This window comes from Falco punctatus (assembly GCF_963210335.1).
Source record: "Falco punctatus genome assembly, chromosome: 1".
Taxonomy (NCBI): Eukaryota; Metazoa; Chordata; class Aves; order Falconiformes; family Falconidae; genus Falco; species Falco punctatus.
In genome coordinates, this window is record NC_137580.1 from 112,065,362 (window position 1) to 112,085,102 (window position 19,741).

Sequence of the window (19,741 nt, forward strand, 5' to 3'; positions counted from 1 at the left end):
GATTAACTGAAATAGAACCTGTGTGGCATTGTGACTTGAGGACATTAAACCTGGTTGAGAAGTGTCACAGCAGTTACAAAGCTACCCATGTTCCTTGTAGCACCACAAGACTCAAGGGCCTTCGGGTAATAACTAGTTATACTTCGCAGAGAGATGGCTAGTGATCTTCTGGGAATCTGACAGCAGAAGTCTTATTATTAATCAGTGCATATTTCTCCTCCCTTCCATTTGCTCATAGCAGCACCTTCTGACAGACTGGGATGCCTGAACAGCACAAACATTGAGGACTGAAGCTGTGCTGTAACTTTGATATTAACATTTCCAGAAGCACAAGAAACCCACAAATGACTTACAGGTGGAGGAGCTGTGGCAGGCAGGCAAGCAAGCCAGCAGGCAGCGTGGTCTATGGACTCACTGGGTACCAGCGTACAGTCAGCAGGGAAGCAGAAGCATTACCTGAGGAGAAGCAGCACTTGTCTAGGACACAAAACGGGGTATTCTCTTCCCCAAAGGAGTTTGTGAGGGAGGAAATAGAGGTGTAGGGAAGGAGTTTCCTCAAAAGAACAGAACTTGGGCTCAACTGTAATTAAACGTATGCTAGGCTGATCTGAATTCCCTCCTGGCTGTTCTTAAATAAAGCTGTCAAGCACAAGGAAAAAAAGGCAAAAGAGAGAAAAAAAAAAACATGGGGAAAAAAAAGAAAAAGGCAACCTGAGCTAACAATAAAGCCCCTGTCCCACCTTCCAGGAAGGGACTAGTGCTGCGCTGGGTGCTCTCTGCTTTGGGGGTGAGCCCTGGCCAGTGTAGTGAGGATTGGAGCAGACTGGGCAGACAGGTGCTCTTACAGCACAGCCCTTAACAAGCAGCTGTGACCCAGAGGAACTATGGAGAGAAAGCAAGAAGGAGCATTTCAGAGACAATGTGCTCCTCTCGTTTCCAAAGTGAATCCCATATTCTGCTGCCCTGGAAAAGTCTGTGCTTTAACTGCTGAAGTCTCTTTCACACAGGCACTAAAATTATTAGGTTGGATTCTCATGGTGTAAATACCATGGAGCTAAGCAGATTTTCATCTGAAAATCCAGCTCTACATAGCTTCCTGCTAGCTCCATCCCCGCGAGGCCATCATGTCTGGCCTTCAGATGAAGGGCAGAGTGAAGGACTGTCTAAAGATGCAGGGACAGTTTGCAGACTGGTCCCCAGTGACTGCCTGCCTTGGCAGCTCAGGGGACAGACCAGCCTCTGCCTAAAAAGCTGGCCTGTGGTGGCTCTCTGAAATTCTGCATCAGGGAGAAGCAAGTCCTGGAGAAAACTGGAGCTTCAGTAAGAAGGAAGTTATTTCTCTGGAAATGCCCTGAAAGCAGTATTTTCCACATTCATATATGACATTTTAGTTGAAACACTTCAGGAGAGACTGTATAACACTATTTTGGGTATTGTATTTGGGTGATTTATTTTTTTAATACTGAATGAGGTCTTCCATTGGAACAGTTTAGAAATAGGATAGATGAATCCCATGACCTCTTTTCCTTATATATGATAATATTCTTAAAAAGGACAGAGGTTATGTAAGATCCCATGGGAAATCTGGTAAAGGTGTCAGACAGAAACTGTTTCTTCAATTATTTCAGATTAGAACCACCTGAGTAAGGCAAATGGTATTTATGTGTGATGCTGGCTTCTGCACAAGGATAATTTTGTTTTATAAAAATTTCCACACAGCACACAAATCCAGCTGCAATAAGCTATTTCAGATCAGCTTTAATTATTGACGTACTAGAACAAAAAGAAAGCCAGTGTAAACTTCAGATAAGTAATCAGTAACTTTGTTTAAGTCGTTATAACAACATTAGTTATCAGCAAGGTTATGCGTTGTATAACTAGTTGAATTCCACACAGAAGTTCTGGGGCAGGTATTATTTATTTCTAACATGAGATTAGACTTTTATTCCAAGGAGAAAAATATTTACTTACAGGCTCTTATACTGGACTTGCTAGACTGGGGTTACGTGACAGTAATCATAATCCCATCTCTCTCTGACCTCACTTCTCAGTCTACACAAACTACACAAACATTAAAGACAGCTCAGTTTGCCTTCTGCACACTAGATGAGGAACTTTTCCTCACGTAATTGAAGAGTACTTCACACTGCTTCAGGTGTCTAAGTGACAATACAACTCTAGCTTATGTCTGTGCAGTTAGGGATGGCTTTCCACTCGCATTTAAACCAACTACAGTTCCTGCCTGCATGGTTCTCTGTGTACATGCAAAGAAGATAATACAGAAAAACCTGCAGGTGAAGTCGTCTCATTGCAGCCCTTTTTATGTGCATATCTGCTTTTCCTTGATGTTTCTAAACTCAACACAGAATAGCAGCTACTTTCTAATGATAGCTAAGGAAGGTAGAAGCACAAGACTGTGTAGTTATGAGACTGCTGGGATATTTTTGCCATGTAATGCACAGAATTGAAGGCAAAAATGAGTCCTAAGCATACTTCCCCCTTCCACTGCCATCCAGCAACATAGGGTTTCATGAGATAGTCCGATACAGAGTATTTAATTCAATAAATATTTGCATTCTCCTGTAAAGCCTGTGAAGTCTCACTGAACTGCTGCTGAGTGTCTTGCTGGGGAAGATGAATTGTAATGGAAAGACACTGAGCAGGCATGGATCTAGGGGATAAAAGTAATTCTGAATGCAAAACTGCACTAAGCACAAATACAGATTTAGTTTAGAAGTTGGGCTAACATCTTCCCCAAGCTGTACCTGAAGTCAGAATTTTCCAGTGAAAGCTACCATCCTATGTAATTTAAAGATGTTATTAAAATGCTATGCGCATCTCCCTCTACAGGCACATGTAAACATCCAAGTCAATAGTTCAGCTACAAAAATTACAACCTTCCTGTCATTACAGGACTTTGAAACTCCTTATTCATTTAGGATTGAAAAATAGTGACACATGTATGAAAGTCTTTGCTATCATGTAGACGTTATTTTAATGCTTTCAGGAGCTCATACAAAGCCATGGAGTATTGTACGGAAGGAAGGAATTGTGGTGAGACCCTGACTGTAAAAGTTAGCAGATCCTTGGTTTACTAAATCTCCAAGAATTTTCATGTAAGAAAGGGAACCAGAAGACATCTATGTCCTCAGGGCTAATGTCAGGTTCTGTCATTCATGACCATCTGTGAAGACCTAAATGCCAATGGCTTACTTTATCCTTGCATTTGGAAAGAAAAGTGCCTCATTGCTGTATTTAGGATTTTCCTATTCAAAAGGGAGTTTTGGCTCAGGGCAAAAGTTGACATTGACAGTAAGTTCCTCCAACTTGCCACAACCCATTTGAATCTTGGCATGAGGAGTGCAGTATCTTTCTGAACTTCAGCTCTCCATTCACTTAACGCCCCTGCTTGTACATCAGCCTACATCTTCCTGCATCTGCCCCAAATTAGAAAGCACCAACTGCTGAAGTCAGCCCACCAAAGGTGTAAGTCAATAGTGAGTAACATTCTGAGAGATGCTTTGTCTCTGCTGTAAATGCAGATATGGAACAGGTCTTGATTGTTGTTACGCTGGGACAACTGTTTCACATTTGATCTCTAGGACAGAAAAGCAGATCTGCTCTCAGGCTAAGACACGACATACCTACTGTCAAGAAGTTACGAAAACTGAACTCTTAAAAAAGAACAAAAAAAAAAAGGTTTGTTGCTATAACACATGAACTGAAATTTCTGCAAAGGAATGCATTTTTGTGCATTACAAATTACTTAAAACCATTAAAACTTGCAGTAACTAATATTTCAAAGCTGTGATGGTTTCAAAATCTCAACTGAATTGGGAAAGAACAGCTCTGTTTACATTAAGGGCTGGGACTACTCAAAATGAATGGTTATAAGACTGCCAGGATTCAAACCCACTTTCTAAAAAAGTACCTAAAATAAATGTATTTTTCAGTCTGTCCTCTGAACTGCCAAAGCTGTAAGCATAATTTTCAGTCTGGCAAAAATTTCAGAGACTTGGTAAAATGCATACATAATTTATTTTTAAAAAAAAAGTTTACAAAGGCTTGGATGACAGTGAGGCACCAATGGTATGAGTTTAGTTGCTACATAGGAGCTGTATAATACTGAAGAAGTTAAGAGTGCAGGAGAGCTGAGGCAAAAAGTAGTGTTGTACTGCTGGTCCTCAGAAACTTCTGAAATTGCAAAGTACAAGGCGAGAGTTATGGATGAACTGTTACTTTGGAAAGAAGCTCTCACTGAGGGCTGCACTGACAAAGAGCAGACCTGGCCTGAGTCCCACCAAAATGAATAGTATTAATCGTGCAAGTATGCTCTATGGATCCCATTCATCATCATGAACAAATATGTATTATACTCCTATAAATTATGATACACTGTGCAGAACTATCCTCCCATGGTAGGTACAAACTAGTGTTTTCAAGGAGGCATATTAAAAATGATAATCAAAGGCAGGACTTAAGGAGTATTTAAAGCTGGAGAGGAAAGCTGTCACTGTATTTCTGAAGGACAGACATAGGAAGCTTTTCATTACTTTCCACGCCTTTAAAATATGAACTGCCATTTATCTGTGCTTTCTCCCATCTATAATCTTTCCAAATCTTGTACACTCTGCAGAAAAACATGGCAGTTTTGGCATGCCAGCTGGTCTCTACCTTGACTTCACCCTTAATCTCTTGAAAGCATAAGGGCAGAAATAGCTGCTCTGATGGATATGATTCAATGTAAAAGTGTCACTTCCTAAGACTGCATTTTTGTTACTCAAATCAGAAGTTCACTACAGATTAGGTTAACTGGAGAAATAGCCATGCAATCCAACAGAAGCTTCGAGTTCCTTTTCATTTTGTCAATAAATGCCAGCATTTAAGAGGTAGATGGCTAAATACTAATTCAGCAACTAGATGAGAAAAACATCCTTTAAAGGTGAAATATAAAAGAAAATTGTATATATATGGAGTCATTGACTGTTCTTACTAGAATAAGTGATTCTTTTCCTGCTTCTTTTTATGGCTTTTTTGTTACTATTTCAGTTCTGTTAGGCCACAGAAATCCCATTGTGCTATGTATACATGGCAAACCAAAAAGCTCATCAGATCAATGACCTGGGGAAATACATTTCTTTTTTAAACATACCAGTATAACTAAACCACTAAGATTTTACTGATGCTACCTCCTTCGCTGTTACTTCCTGCTCCAAGAGACAAGCACTTCTTTGGGAAGGCTACCTTAATCTGCTTTCAAATGATATAACATCAATTGCAAAAAAGCATCTTGTACCAGAATAAATACCAGGATGAAAAAATTAAATTGAAATTATATGGAAAAAATATATCAGTGTATGCTATTAGCAGTGTAAATTCACATCTTCATACGCACCTGCACAGGAGCAATTAGAGTATGTTTTGATGGTACTATTAATTATTGACTAGCTCCTTGTGGTCACAGCAAAAGAAACACGTCCAGAGGAAAGATTTAAAAGAGGAATATTGCTTCATCTTAATTGCATCAGGGGAAAGAAAAAAAAAATTAAAAAATTCCAAGGTCCACTGCAGATAACAGTAGTGAGAAGACAGCCTGGGAAGAACTTTGGCCCTGATGTGGCATGTCACAAGACTGAAGTATCTGTTTGCTGCTGTCCCAATCCAGGGAGCTGTTCTGTTTTTTCCTAGGCCATTGGCATTTCTAAAATAAGGATCCCTCCAGGAACGGGAGCAGCTGAGAAAATACCCCATGCCTACAGACCTCAGCAACATGTCTGTAAAACAAGAAATCCTAGAAGGACTATAGGCCACCTGGCATCAAAGGGAGTTTCTAATGTGCCAAGTGATGTTCTTGACATGGATTCCAAAGGTGCTGTTCATTCAGTTCTATTAATCATGTGAAGCAGGTACAATTAACACATTTGGGAGAACAAACAAGAATTAGGTGGGTGGCAGAATTTTTCTGTTGTATATAAATCAGCATTAAAACTTGCCTGCAATTTGCTAATGCCATTTCTCTGATCTCAGTGCTATCATAGGTGAGTTTTATCTACTGCTTAGAAAACCCTCTCCTGACTATACTCCAACACAACATCATGAATAAAAATATACCTGAACAGAGCACATCATGACAGTATTCTGATCAACGAATGACCAGGTCCTAATGAGTCATAATGAAAGACTTACAATAATGAAAGGGAAGTTGGATATATTGACTGCGATATAACATGGATTGATGTGGGGATGAGTGCCTCCATCCATGTGTGTCTGTGCATAACTCAAACATGGGGGTGCCCAGCTGGCCACCAGGGTCAGCTTATTTCCTGAGCCTGGGAAAAGCTCGGTACTTGTGCTGTAATTGTCATGATAATCTTGTTTCTGGAGAGGCAGCAACCATGTGGGCATTTACTGTGATGTCCCAGGGGAAGGTACAAAGACCACTTGGCTTCACAAGGTTTATTTACTGTGTCCACTGGCTCATGAGACATTAAGGAAGCTGGAAGTGGACTGACCTGCTTACAGGTTTGTGTTCAGTGAAGAGCTGCCAGGATGGCATTCAGCCAAGACAAGTGTTGCATCTTCTGATGTGACCCTCTTGTGATAAAGGCTTGAGCCACTAAATAAGCCAGAAAATGACCTGTAGGTCATTTATGAATAACAGAAGAAAGAACAAATATCAAACATAAATACAGTTATTTAAAGTCAGTCTACAGAGACTGCTACAGATTTTAATTCATTCATTACAGATGTAGTTTTGCTGCTGCTTTGATTTTCTCTGCTCTTTCAAAACACCAGTCTTGTGATTTCACACCAAGTATCAATGCTCTTAAAAGCTCCATTTCCAGAGCAAAATGGTCTGACCTGAATCTCATCTGAAAGCAAGAGAAGCAAAATTTTTTTATATTTCTAGAGAAATGCTTGAGAACATGATCTCTAGTTATTTCTGTCCCAAAATCAAGAGGTACCAAGGTACCTGGATCATGTTATTTTTAAAGCCACATGCTCTTTAAAGATAGTCTCAGCATTTTATACTGGCCCTCAGACTTCAAATGAGCGCAGCTGGCAGTCTTACATCCAGCTCTGACCCTGTGCATATATGCTGATGAGTTTTTACTTTCACATGTGATCACAGGCTGTGATCTGCTCAACTTCTTCTGAAAAGCTAGGATTGGTTTGGCTTGTTGCTGTATTAATTTTCTGGGGGAAAAAAGGCATGGGGAAAGAAGGAGAAGAAACCCCTTTAATAAACAACAAAAAAATCCAGTTAAAAATTGTTATGATCCATTTGTGAGAATTCATCTTCCCGCAGAGCAGAGCCCTTCCTGGGTCTGCAGCGCTCTCTGCTGGGTGACACACGCCATTGCTCACCAGGTGTGAATGGAACGGTCTCTCGCTGGAAAATGAGGGCGCTGCTCTCTTCCAGGGATGTCTCCTCTCCTTGGCTCACAGTTCTGAAAAGAAAAATCGGTGAACTCTGTTGTCAAGTTTCAAGGTTCCACCTGCTCTATAACTGCAGAAATTGCTTGCAAACAAGAGAAAAGTGGCCAAAAATATATCATCCTGGTGTTAGCAAATGACTGCTATTCTCCATCTGATGTGCTTAGTGTCAGCTGCCATGGGACTAGATCCTGGATTGTATTCTTGACTCCCACAAGCTTTACTTACTTGAGTAAAAGTTAACTTTTCAGTAGTTGTAATGGTTATAGTACTGGCTTTCTTCAAAAGGTATTGTGAAGCTGTACTGACAGCAAAGGGATTCTTCTATAAACCGGCTGAAGGGACAAAAATTCCAGTTCCTCAGGCAGTCGGAGGACATGTGGGGAAAGGAGGTCATGGGGGAGCATAAGGGGGTGCATCTGTCTCCTATCCCAGTGGCTTTTTGGTAACTCCAGAGCTGTCAACATCAATTGCTGTTGCAGGACCCTGTTGTTCCTTTGTAGCATGGATGTTCACTGGTGACCTTGCCATGCTTATGGATGAGGTAGAGACTTTGAGGCCAGAGTGGAGAAAGTAGCTCTTTAGCAGGTAATAAAACCACAAAGATGTGTTTGCACGGGGATTTGCAGTTTGGCCTGGGTTTGGAGGTAAGACCTCCGCTCATCATTGTAACAGCCATTTGCATCCTGCTGCAGATGGGATTTGTCAGCTTTAGAGAAAGAAAATGAGCTGGGGGGGATTTTCTGTCCCATTAGTGTCCTGGCTTCTTGTAAGTGGTGAGCTGCTTGTGTACACTGTAAGTGACAGCATTGAGTATGAAAGAGTTCTGCCAAGGCTGGGGGACAAAGCTCTGACCTCTTTTGTTTCCTCTGCTTTGGAATTTGTAAAGAACCAATGCATGAAACACAAGGAGTCCCAGAAAAACAAATAAATGTAAGATTGTAGGGCTTTCTTTTCCTGAATACACACCTCTGTCAGCTCTCTAGTCTCTTATCCCTTCAGAGACTAAAGGTCAGTTGGGCCACATGTGAACTGCTGCTCTCGGAGAGGAAGCGGAAGGAAATCACACATTATATGCAGCTTTCTAGGCCTTTCTCGATACACTTTGTTGTATGAATCATAAGAGTGTGATGGCAACCTGATGCTGACTAGAGACTGGCATCGATAAAACTTGCTTTCCTCTTTCAAAGATGCTTGCTTAACATCTGTAGGCAGTATTTTTATGGGCCTGCAAACAATCTTGCTTTTGTTTGGTGGGGCTGTATTGGAAGAGTCCTTTTGCTGGAAAGTGTCAGGAGAGTTCCAGCTAACGCTGCTTACTTTCTTCGCTTCTGGGAAAGACCAGTCTGGCTCCTGGCCTAAGGAAGAGTGGAAAAACTGCTCTTCCAGCAAGTATTGAGGAATTGTTTCTGAAATTGTCCCAAACACAATGAAACCATCAGTCACCACTTTACAGGCTTCCAGCTTCAGAATGACTTTGTTCCTTTGTCACACACAGATGACATTTCGTTACAGAATGGAGGTTTTGTTGCAACGTTGACATCTTAATGTTCTGGTTTGCTCACCATCCTCAAATGAGTCTTACAAATAATGTCTTTCACTGCTATAAAGTTAGTAGTTCCTTTTCCAGCAGGGCAGCTGTGGGAAAGCTGGATTTAAGATGCAGATAACTTGATCTCACTTCCATCTCTGCAATCATCTTCTTGTTTCATGTAGCCTTAACATCTTGGTTCCTCAGTTCCTAATACTGTCCCATTACATTATACATGGCCTGTTAAATACTGCATTCAAACACCTGAAAAGTGATAGGTAACTAACTTTAAAACAGTTAAATAAAATTGTGTTCTTTATTGCATTCTCCTGGGACCCATGCAGTCATATTTTCTGCAAACAACTTTTTTCTGAAGTCATGAAGAATTTGTTTGTTTTTTGTTATTAAAGTGAAAGCTGAGGCTTCCATTAAACCATGTGACTCCAGGAAATGGTGCTTTTCAGTGAAAACACTGTAACACCAACTGTAAGATTATGAGACCAGTCAGATGAGTATGAGGGGCTGAGTTACTCAGGTGACAAAGGCAAGGTTTGTAGATCGGGACTGATCTCATACTCAGACACAATCCCTCTTTGTACCATCAAGGTAACTTTCCAATAGTTGCTACAGGAATAATGTTTTTGTTGCTTTTTAAAGGATACCATCACTTAGATTTTGGTATCAATCACTTGCCAAGGATAAGCAATGGCAATATGGCCAGTAACAGAGAGAAAGGATGTTTGCTTCTATATAAAAAAAAAAGTCAAGGGATTTTTTTTTCAGCAACCAGTAATGTCACCATTTCTTTCACATCTTATCTGAAGTAAATCAGGTGCTATGGCACTATTCTGACCTGATATAATGCTGAAATGCCTATGCTGAACACAGATTTGATCAAGGTTTGGTAGACACGCCCCCATCAGTACAGCATGACAGAAAGTCAAGGAAGAGAGCAGAGCACCATCTTTTTCTTCAGAACTATTACATCTCCACAGCCCTGGTGCTCCTTAGGGATACCACCCTCCAGTACAGCCCAAGCAGTCTCTTTGCTATTAGTACAAAGTACTTCAGTGGGCTTGTGACTCCCAGAGCATAAAATGGAAGGATTATTCTCATTCATCATGAGGAATGTATTTTCAAATGTGTTTTTTTTCTAATAAGGCAGCATGGAAGTGAACAGCTGTTTCCTAGACTTATAGACATGGGGCTACTACGTTACGGCTCTGGTAAGAAAGGAGTAACAGGAAACAGTGGCAGTGTAAGGAGGCAAATGTAAAATAGATGTGGTCTCTTCCTTGTTGACAAAGCAACCTCAGGCTTGCAACATCACACCCATCATTTATCTTTTAGAAGTCTCCTTAAGGAAGTGCATTTAGGAGGGGTTATAACTGGGTGGTGCTCATGGTCAGGAAAGAAGTTCCAGGAATAGCAGGTATGAAATCATGTCTCTAGCCCACATTCAATCCAAGGCCTATTTTTAGGAAGAAGCCTAAACCGGAAGCTTAACAGTGAGTCTTTTAGGACTTGTTTTCTGTTATAAAGATGAAGATAATTAAGTGAGTATTTCCTGACTTTACACAGTCACATGAAATACCTGAGGGTGCCAAAGAGACTTTTTCAGTGGAGTAGAGAGGCTAAAATTAGCAAGGGCATGGGAGAATGTTTAGGAAAATGCACAACAGTGGTATTTACAGAGGGAAGGGACCTTGGGTAACTTGCATGATTTGTGCTGCGAGTTGGGGCAAATGGTGCCTAAGCACCTACTGTGCCTTTCATAGTCTTACCTTTTATTTACTTCTGCATGTAGTATGACTATCCTGGCCTCATTAATAAGGCATCTAAGCATCATCTACTTCAACATCATGATATGTTTGGGAGGCAGAGAAGTTCTGGAGTACATTTGAAACACAGAGACGCTGGGGAACTTACCCAAAGACACACCTGAAGTCTGTCATATCAGAGATGCAAACATAGGTTTCCTGTGTCTTTGGTTAATACTTGCATTATGGAGTATGCATTCTTTCTTTAAAAACAAAATAAATGGGGTTGGCTGCTAGTAATGAAAAGCCAGAATTTTAATGATGTCTTATTTCTTAGCGAATGTGTTGATTATTTGGTAACTCTTAATTTATCGAGAAACAGAATGAATGAGACTTGTTAAACTACTTAATCTACTAATAAAATGTTAAGATCTGCATAAGGTAATGCTCTCCTCTTCCCTTTGGCCTTTTAGTTGAGGCCTCATATTGGTCACCACCAGTTTTTTTGAGTTGGAACTTTTGTTTCTTTACTTACGCTCATGACTTGCTTGCTGAGCCAGAGAGACCCAGTGTGGTTGCTGGAGGTCATTTTCTTTAAATAAAAAAGTAATCCAGATCAATGTGGGATTACAGGGCACAAAATCTCACGGCTAAGCAGGGTCAGCATTCCTGGATGGCAAAACTGCCCTGAAGTTTTAGTTTGCAACAAAATACCTGGCTTCTTGCTGGTTGCTTGGTACCCCTCTCAACAATGAGCTTGCCACAGTGCTATTTTGCTTTTAACTAACTACTGACCTCAGGCCCGCTGAAATGTTGTGCTCCACATACCCCTGGGATTTCAGCAGTCACAGCTCAGTGCCTGCTCAGCCACTGAGCTCAGGAGTACAGATGCAGCCCCAGGTGCTGAGCCCTACAGAAAATCTGCCTTTTTCTTGTGTGCCAAAAGGTCAGTTGAGCATGCAGGAAAATCCAACCCTATAAAGTTGGCATCATTACGTCCCTCACTGTGTTTGAATTCAACAGTGCTTCTGGTCACCGTGGCCAACTTTCAATGTTGTGGCAAAAGATTAGATCTTATCTGTGTTCAAAGAAATTGTGAGGGAATTCTCAATATGTACACACAGCCAAATCCAGAGTTATGCTGAGCCAGTAACTTCCACGGGGAGCCAGATCTCTTTCTGAAGTTTTCTCAAGACACATACATAAACACCCCTGATTTTAGGGTCTCTGTGTTAGCATGCTTTGTCATCATATAGCACCTGTCCTGTGTCTTGTTTGTTTTTCCCTATTTATTTTTATCTCTTATGAAATCATTATTAGCAGCAGGAGCTATTTTAATTGTCTTTTGCTTCTGATAGAAGAAGTAGGAACGTTTTGCTCAGACTGAGGCTCAGCAGAGGCACTGTTCAAGCGAAGTGTTCAGAGGTCACTTCAGGAACAATCTTTACATGAGGAATTCCCACCACTGACACAGGGGGTGTTACACTACAGGATCCTATGGGGTGCCGCAGATCTCTTACCGCCCCAAGAAAGGAAGGATGCCTAAAGTGACTGGGTGCTCTGTACACAAGACCACTATCCATTGTGGTTGCTGAATGACACGTGCCTGCTTGAAATAGAGTTCTGATGAACCCACTGAGTTGTGAGCAAGCTTACAGCTGGCTTGCAGCCTGAAATGACTTCAAAGCTCTGAGCTGGACTCAAGGGGTCCAACATCCTCTTCCTCTGAGCTCGCACAACACCTGTGCTTAAGCAACAGCCACCACCAGGAACTCCTTTTCCTGACCAGAGATGCTAAGACCTACACATCAGGGGATGAAGGCAAAGCTGTGCCAAGAACATCAAAGTCGACTTCTCTTGGCAACTGTGCCTTTGAGGAAAGTGGGATACTGCTTATGCAGGACATTAGCAATGATTTTAGTATAGCTGTGTTTAAAAAAATCAACAACTTCAATAACAGGAAACAAAGAAGGGAAAGATCTGCAACCAAAGTTCTCCAACAGAGAGTATGTTACAGCATGGGGCTCTAGTGATAAGATTCAAACCACTAAAACAGCACCTGAAAAAATATTTCACCGGGACATGAGAGTGAATAACTCTTAGAGATTGTTACTGTGTAGTGGAGATGGTTTGGTGTCACCCCTCACATTTACCTCCACATTTCACCTATTGGTAGGGGTGGAATGGGTGGAGGCGTAGGTACCATTCCCTTCAGACTTATCCAGATCACCTGGGATGCATCATATTTCATCATGCCCACAACAAGAGAAACCGTACACTCTCACAAGCAGTGCTGAGAAGAAAGTAGATTTGACAATGACATACGCAGTGAGTCTGTTAAGACCACTGCTGGTTTACTCCATCTTCCTAAGCACCCCAGAGCCTCTTGCTCCTGAGGGGTGTGTGTATGTGTGTATATATATACAAGTATACACACGTCTCCTATTTTATAAACACATACACACAGATGGATTGTATAGGTTTTGGGATAAGAACCATTTTCTTATTCTAGATCTGTCCCTAACTATATTCCCTAGTGACTTCAACAGTGGGAAGGGAGTCCCTCACTGAGGCTCCTAGGACAAAACCATGAATAAATCCATGGCACAATGAATAAAGTAATATATAGGTTCATAAATAATAGGTCCACAGGAGATGCAAGAGACTTGTATAAGTAGAGAGACTGGGTGTGGGGAGAGCAGCTTGTATTTGCCCACACTGTCAGTATTCCATGTGCATGAAACAGCACTTGGACACAAGGGGCAAGAGGACAGAGAGCAGAAGAGGTCTGGTTGTCAGCTTATTTATGCTGCTGTTATTCCAGAGGCTGCAAGAGGGCTGCTCTTGATTTATGTACATTTAAAGAAAGCAGGTCCTTTATCTGTCCTGCCCATGGCTTGGTTGAAGCACAGAAGGGGATCTCTAGGTTGTATTTTACAGAATTCACAGATGGGAGTACAGAAAACACAGAATATAAGGAGAAGAAAGAAGTACACCCACTGTCACCCTCCAGCCCCGTGTGTACACAAATGCATGGACACTCTCCTTGGCTGCATGAGTCCCTTTCTTGAAGGCGGCGGCCCCACACACCCGGAACACCAGCGTGTAAAGTTCATCTAACAAAAAGAGCTGTCTCCCGGCAGGATTACATTTTTTCATTTCCTGCGATTGTCTGCAGTTCCCGTCGGGGAGCACCGACAGCCGCCGCCCACCCTGCGCCGCCGCCCGCACACCGGCGGGGGACGCCGGGATGCTGCCCGGACGCTGCCGGGATGCTGCCGGGATGCTGCGAAGCCCAGCCGTGCTCGGCAGCCGCTCCCAGCCCGGCAGCGGCCGGCCCGCCCGGCTGCAGAGGGCACCAGAGCGTTGGGAAGCCCCGGCTGCAGCCAAGGCAGGGGCTGGCGGGGCGGCGTGGGAGATGGGCGCGGGGGACGCGGGACAAAGCCCAGCGCCTGCTGCAGTTTCCACTTATATCTGTGCAGCGTTACGGGGATACCCTGAATCCTGTTACGAAACACTTCTTCTGCTTCAGGACCATCTGGCATTGCTGCTACAGTACTAAGAGCCTGCGGTACCAGAGAGAGACTCCACCACTACGCAAGGGAGAAGGGGATTTACAGCCCTGAGGGACTTGGTTCATCTGGGTGGTGGCTGCACGCCAAAAACAGTACCAGTAAACACATCGCCCCAGCCAGCTCAATTTCTTACTTAAGTAATTTCCCGGACTGGGAGAAAATGCAGAATTGTGCAATGTGGTTGGGTAGCTGTTTTCTCACTGTTGTGTCACCTCAAGGTACAGGGGATGGCACAAAAGTCATATATGATGTTTATCTCTGACAGGGCTGATGAAGCCTCAGCAACTAAGAGTAAGCTCTGGCCTTCCTGCCCACGGAGGCGGAATCCAGGTGTGCAGAGCTCAGCTTGCAGTAAGGGCTGTCACCTCCACAGCAACACTAACACTGACATACACATAACCCACCCTAGCTCAGACATGCTTCTGTCCCTGTGTTTGCTATAGCAATGAAAAAATGCTCTCATAAAATGTAGAAGATGTAGAAGGGGTTTAGGGGCTTATACTTACTGCTTTTCAGTACATATACCACAGTCCCGGGGAAAGTGGGACACTGTCCTCCCGACCGCTCTCCTTACCCATGCATCTGAATGCATTAGGAAGCAAAATAATACATCCAAGAACTTTCTAAGGACACATCACAGTCACATTTCTTACAATTAATCACACAGCTAACTTGTTTCCCTCCTGGCTGACAAGTGCTTGCTCCAGCAGGGAACTAAGTGGTTGGTGTGAGGGAAAACAGCCCTATTAAACAGCTGAGAGTTTGAGGTATGACCATGTTCTTTAGCTCCTGGTAAATTCAGGGAGTCTGTGTCTTTCTCTGGCTTACTGGAGGATGCTCTTCATGCAGTACAGGGAGAATGGGTTAAAGAACCGTATCTGGTTTTGGCAGAAGGAGCAATAGTTTAGAGACAAGTCAATTGGGAGCCTTGTCAAGACTTCAAGAAACACTGGATCAGGCCATAGGGAACAGGAAATAAGCACTACTCTTATCTGCAACATCAATGCTTCATGCTTAGCAGCTTCCATAGATAGCTAGCATCTGTTCTGCAACTCTTCTTATAGTACAAAGTGTTTATACAATTTTATCCCAGCATCTTTAAATAGCCCTATTTTGTGTGAAAATTATTGAACCTTTCACTGCAAACTCCAAGCAGCAAACAGGTAAGATCTCAGCCCTGAACATCTCCAACATGTCAATATTTCAAATTTTCATCTGAGCTCAGCAGACAAGATCCTTGATTCCCAGTGACAGAAAAGGATTGCATTTTCCCTATGACCTCATCATTTGCTTTCCTTGTAACATCACTGCAGAATAGTTATCAAGCAACTTGATAAGCCCTTCAGGGTTGGGTTTTGGGTTGTTTTCCCCCCCCCACTTTTCTCCATTGTTGCTACTGCTAAGTAGCCATTTTGGGTTATTTGAATGCAAACTGGAGATAAGATGACTGTCTCCTGGAGGCTTTTGTTGTCACTTTTTGCTAGTGGCTTTTTGTTTCTTCCCCTCTTTATATGGAAGTCCTCTGAGGTTTTTCTGTGTGTGTGTGGAAAGTACAGTAATCACAACTGCTTCCACAAGCGGTTGTGGGATCTGTACTGCCTTTAGGACTCCCAGCCTGAATTTGTGTGAGCTGGCACATCCCCCCCACTGCAATAACTCAGCCTTTCCCCAGCACTCCTGCAGAGAGGGTCGAAGGCTGAGCAGATTTTTAAATGGCTAATGCTTCTCTACTAAAGATGTCTGTGGCATAGAAGCTGGGCACCAGGATCCTTCCATGGTGAAAATGGATCCAACTCTTTATCAGCTCTGGGACACACTGATTTTGTCAGCTTACAGCCAGATACAGGGGAAGAGAGTCCTTCACCTTCTATGTGCTGAAATAAATAAATAGGAAGTCGAGGACTTGGCAAAGATAAAAGGGATTCAATTTCAGTTACACAATTGGAATAGTACTGCAAGCTGAAGAGAAAGTTTTATCCAGAAATGCAGGATTCACCCAGCTGGTTCTGATTTCTGTGATTCAGCTATATAGAGGTCACTGCACCTCCTCACTTCCCTGCTCTCCAAAATGCAGGCTGATGTTTATTTACCTGCCCTAACATGAAACCAGATGGCTCAGTGAACACTAGCAGAGTGCCAATGGCTATTATTTCTAGAGCTTAGAACTTTCCAACTGAATCATATATATCACAGGCCAGGTCAATTGGATTTGATGTGTGTCCAATCATTTGTTTTTTTCCCCTTTGCCAAATAATTTAAAATTGCAAAACTGGTATGAAGAGCTGACCTACAAACAACTATTTCAATGTGCATATAAAGCTTGTGTTGGAGTCATAACATGCTATGCTGCTTCATTTAAGTTTTTGCAGCTCTTCAGAACAGGGAGGAGAGCTGTTCTGGGCATCCAGCACATATCTGGACAGCCCAGGCCAGAACCTTCTCCTGTGATACCCTGACTGCATTCCTGTTCTTTGCTATTAATGGTCCCAGGTAATAATCAGAAGGGGGTGTCTGGTCACGTGGGGGATGAGACAGTCCACACTACTTACAGATTTTCAGGGTCAACAATTTCTTATGTCATTTCACACAGAGCATTTCCCAAGCTACCAGATTAAACATTTGCAGTCCAGTTTTAGCTCTGCTGGTACCCCACAGCTTAAGACAAACAACTAGCTTTCCTTCCTGTCTTTCCTGAGCCCTGCAAGGCTTTGAACAGCACTTACCTCTAAAGTCAGTCTAGAGCCTAGCCTATCAGGGCCTCTGAAAAGTTCCTTTAAATAGGAATCATCATGATAAATTGCTCCTAATTAAATAATCAACCTTTTAAAAAAACTCGTGAAAGAGATAGGTTGGTAAGTTTTATCAGCCCCAATTTACAAGGAGATCACAAGATTACCTGTGAGATATGCCCAAAGCTACATATCACATACAACCAGAAAGCAAGCCAGGACTGCATTCCTCTCCTAATGCCATGCTGTAAATCTCCAGAGAGTACACTGCCTCCAAACCCAACCTTTATCATCAGGGCCTCATTCTCTTGAAAGAGTTTCCCCTCTTCTTCACTGTTCTATATTGTAGATTTTGCTTCTTTAAAATGTGCTGGAAGAGGCAGTCCTAGTACTTGAACTGCAGTTGATTACAAGAGGTCCATCCTTGCTTGCAAGCAACTGCAACACTTACTAAACCTGCCTTGCACCTCAGAAGAGCTTACAGTGGGCACCATAAGGCAGACAGACCTCCAACTACAAACTTCGCCCCTGATTCAGACAGTTTAATTGAACTTTGAAGGTAGTCAATTACAGCTGGTTTGTAAGTATTTGAATTAATAATTCTCATCACTTGCTAAGCTTTTTTTCATTCCCCCACAGATGCATATGCACAGGGCTCCATGCTCTGTTTCTCAGTCTGTTTTTCCATAGTACTTTCCTCATACTGCTTCACCCACCACACCACACCTGCCAGCAAGGAAACACCTAATAGATTTGTGTATCTTCTGTTGCCTGCAATATTTTAACTTAATTCAACTGTGTCTCCTGAGAAATGTGTAAAGAAAATGTATTTTCCAGAAGGGCGATGTTATAGAAGATTAAGGTGATGACTGCTCAGACAGTGTTCTCACTATATCACACAAGTTAGATAGCATTTCTCATCTCTCCAGAGAAAAAAAAAGGGGGGGAAGGGGGGGTGGGGTGGTCTTAACATGTTTTTAACTGTCACATCATCCTAGAAAATAGATACTCTGAGGAAAAAAAAACCAAACCAGCAGGTATTTACTATTTTTGCATCTCTTCATATTCTTACTATTTGTTGTTGTAGTATCTTTTTGATCTCTCCATATGTAATTGCCTCTGTATGTATATGCATTTGAACCACCTATTAAAAAGGTAAAAAAAAAATACTTTGTGCAGCAGAAGTGCATCGCAATGACTTTGCTAAGTGTTATGCCTCTCCATTATTCACAGGCTTCTACCAGTTTGCTCTCAGCAGGACTGCGGTATGCAGGATTAAAGGAAGCAACAAGAACAAAAGTCAGGTTTCCCTGGCAGCACAGTTTATGTGCCTTTCTAATGTGTTGCTTCATCTGTCTCACAGAACAGCAATAGCCCCTGCAGAAGAGAAGAATAAATTATGCCTTAATTAAGTATTTTTTTCTACTTTTCTTTTGTCCCCAGTGAGGGAAAGCTGTGTAATTCTAACTGCATCCATTTAGTAAAAACCAGGTATACTTAGAACCTTAGACCCTTGGAAACACTCTGTAAGGCAGACAAGTCCCTAAGATACCTGATACATTGCAGTCCACATGGTTATTTTTCTCTCGCTCAAGGTGCAGACAAAATCCTGTGTTCTTTTCTCAGCTCAGCTGCTAATGCATAACTTTTTCTTCCTCTCTGGTATTCCTAACTGCTTCCCTGGGAGCAAAGCTACTCTGTTTGGGGATGTCGGCTTGTGCGGACTGCAAGAGCCTGGATAACTTGATTCAAGGAACAAGCAGACGAAGGGACAGCCATTCATTTCCAGTTTACCTCTGAATGATCGTGTGGCCTAATATGATTACTTGGGCTGCCTGTGTGTAACCTTTCAGACCTGTCAAGTAAGTATGTGAACAAAAAACAATTTGGGTTTTGTGGGTAACTGCATGCTCTAAACAAAGTGTGTCTTATGGGTAGGGCACTGGTGAGAACTTTTCTTTGGTGTCTAATCAATAATGAGTTCAGTCTGCAGCTTGGCACTTTCATCATAAGAATATCTTCCCCAAACAGGTAGGGATTTAATTACCTCTAATAACTTCACCCTTCTATGAAATTTGCTTGAAAGCACTAAATACATTATTAAGTAGGCACACAAATTGCCTTGATTTACCCAATACTTTCATAAAGCCAGGCAGCGTACCACGTGGAACAGAAGTTTGTGCGCCATGTTCTGATGCATAGTCCACCTCTTACCTGTATGTCTCATGCACCCAGACAGCCTGTGGTTTGGGCTGAGAACTGTCTATGTAATGACTAATGTAATCAGAAGCCAATCTGGATTAGTCCCTCTACACAACACTGTATGAAAAAATCAAATGCATTAAGTCTGGACTGCTAAAAGCTAGGTAGAAATGCTTTGACCACACGACAGGAACAATTAACAAGCCTGAACGTCTCCTGTCATAGCCTATTCCCAGCCTTTCCTATACTGCTGTACTAAGCAAAGCAGTCTGTTTGTTTTTCTAGCACAAGCTGACCTTCTGTACAGTCAATATCTAAAACACATTGTCTGAGAAGAGGGAGTTCACAACATTGAATTATGCAATTATATGAGTGCACCCAAGCGTTTAGCAATGCAGACTGCATCCATTCCTGCTGACTAGCTGTGATTTTCAGATACATTGGAACCAGCATGTCTTGAAATGTGAATTCTTTGCAGATGGCTGTATCTGCTCAGCATAGAGCTGT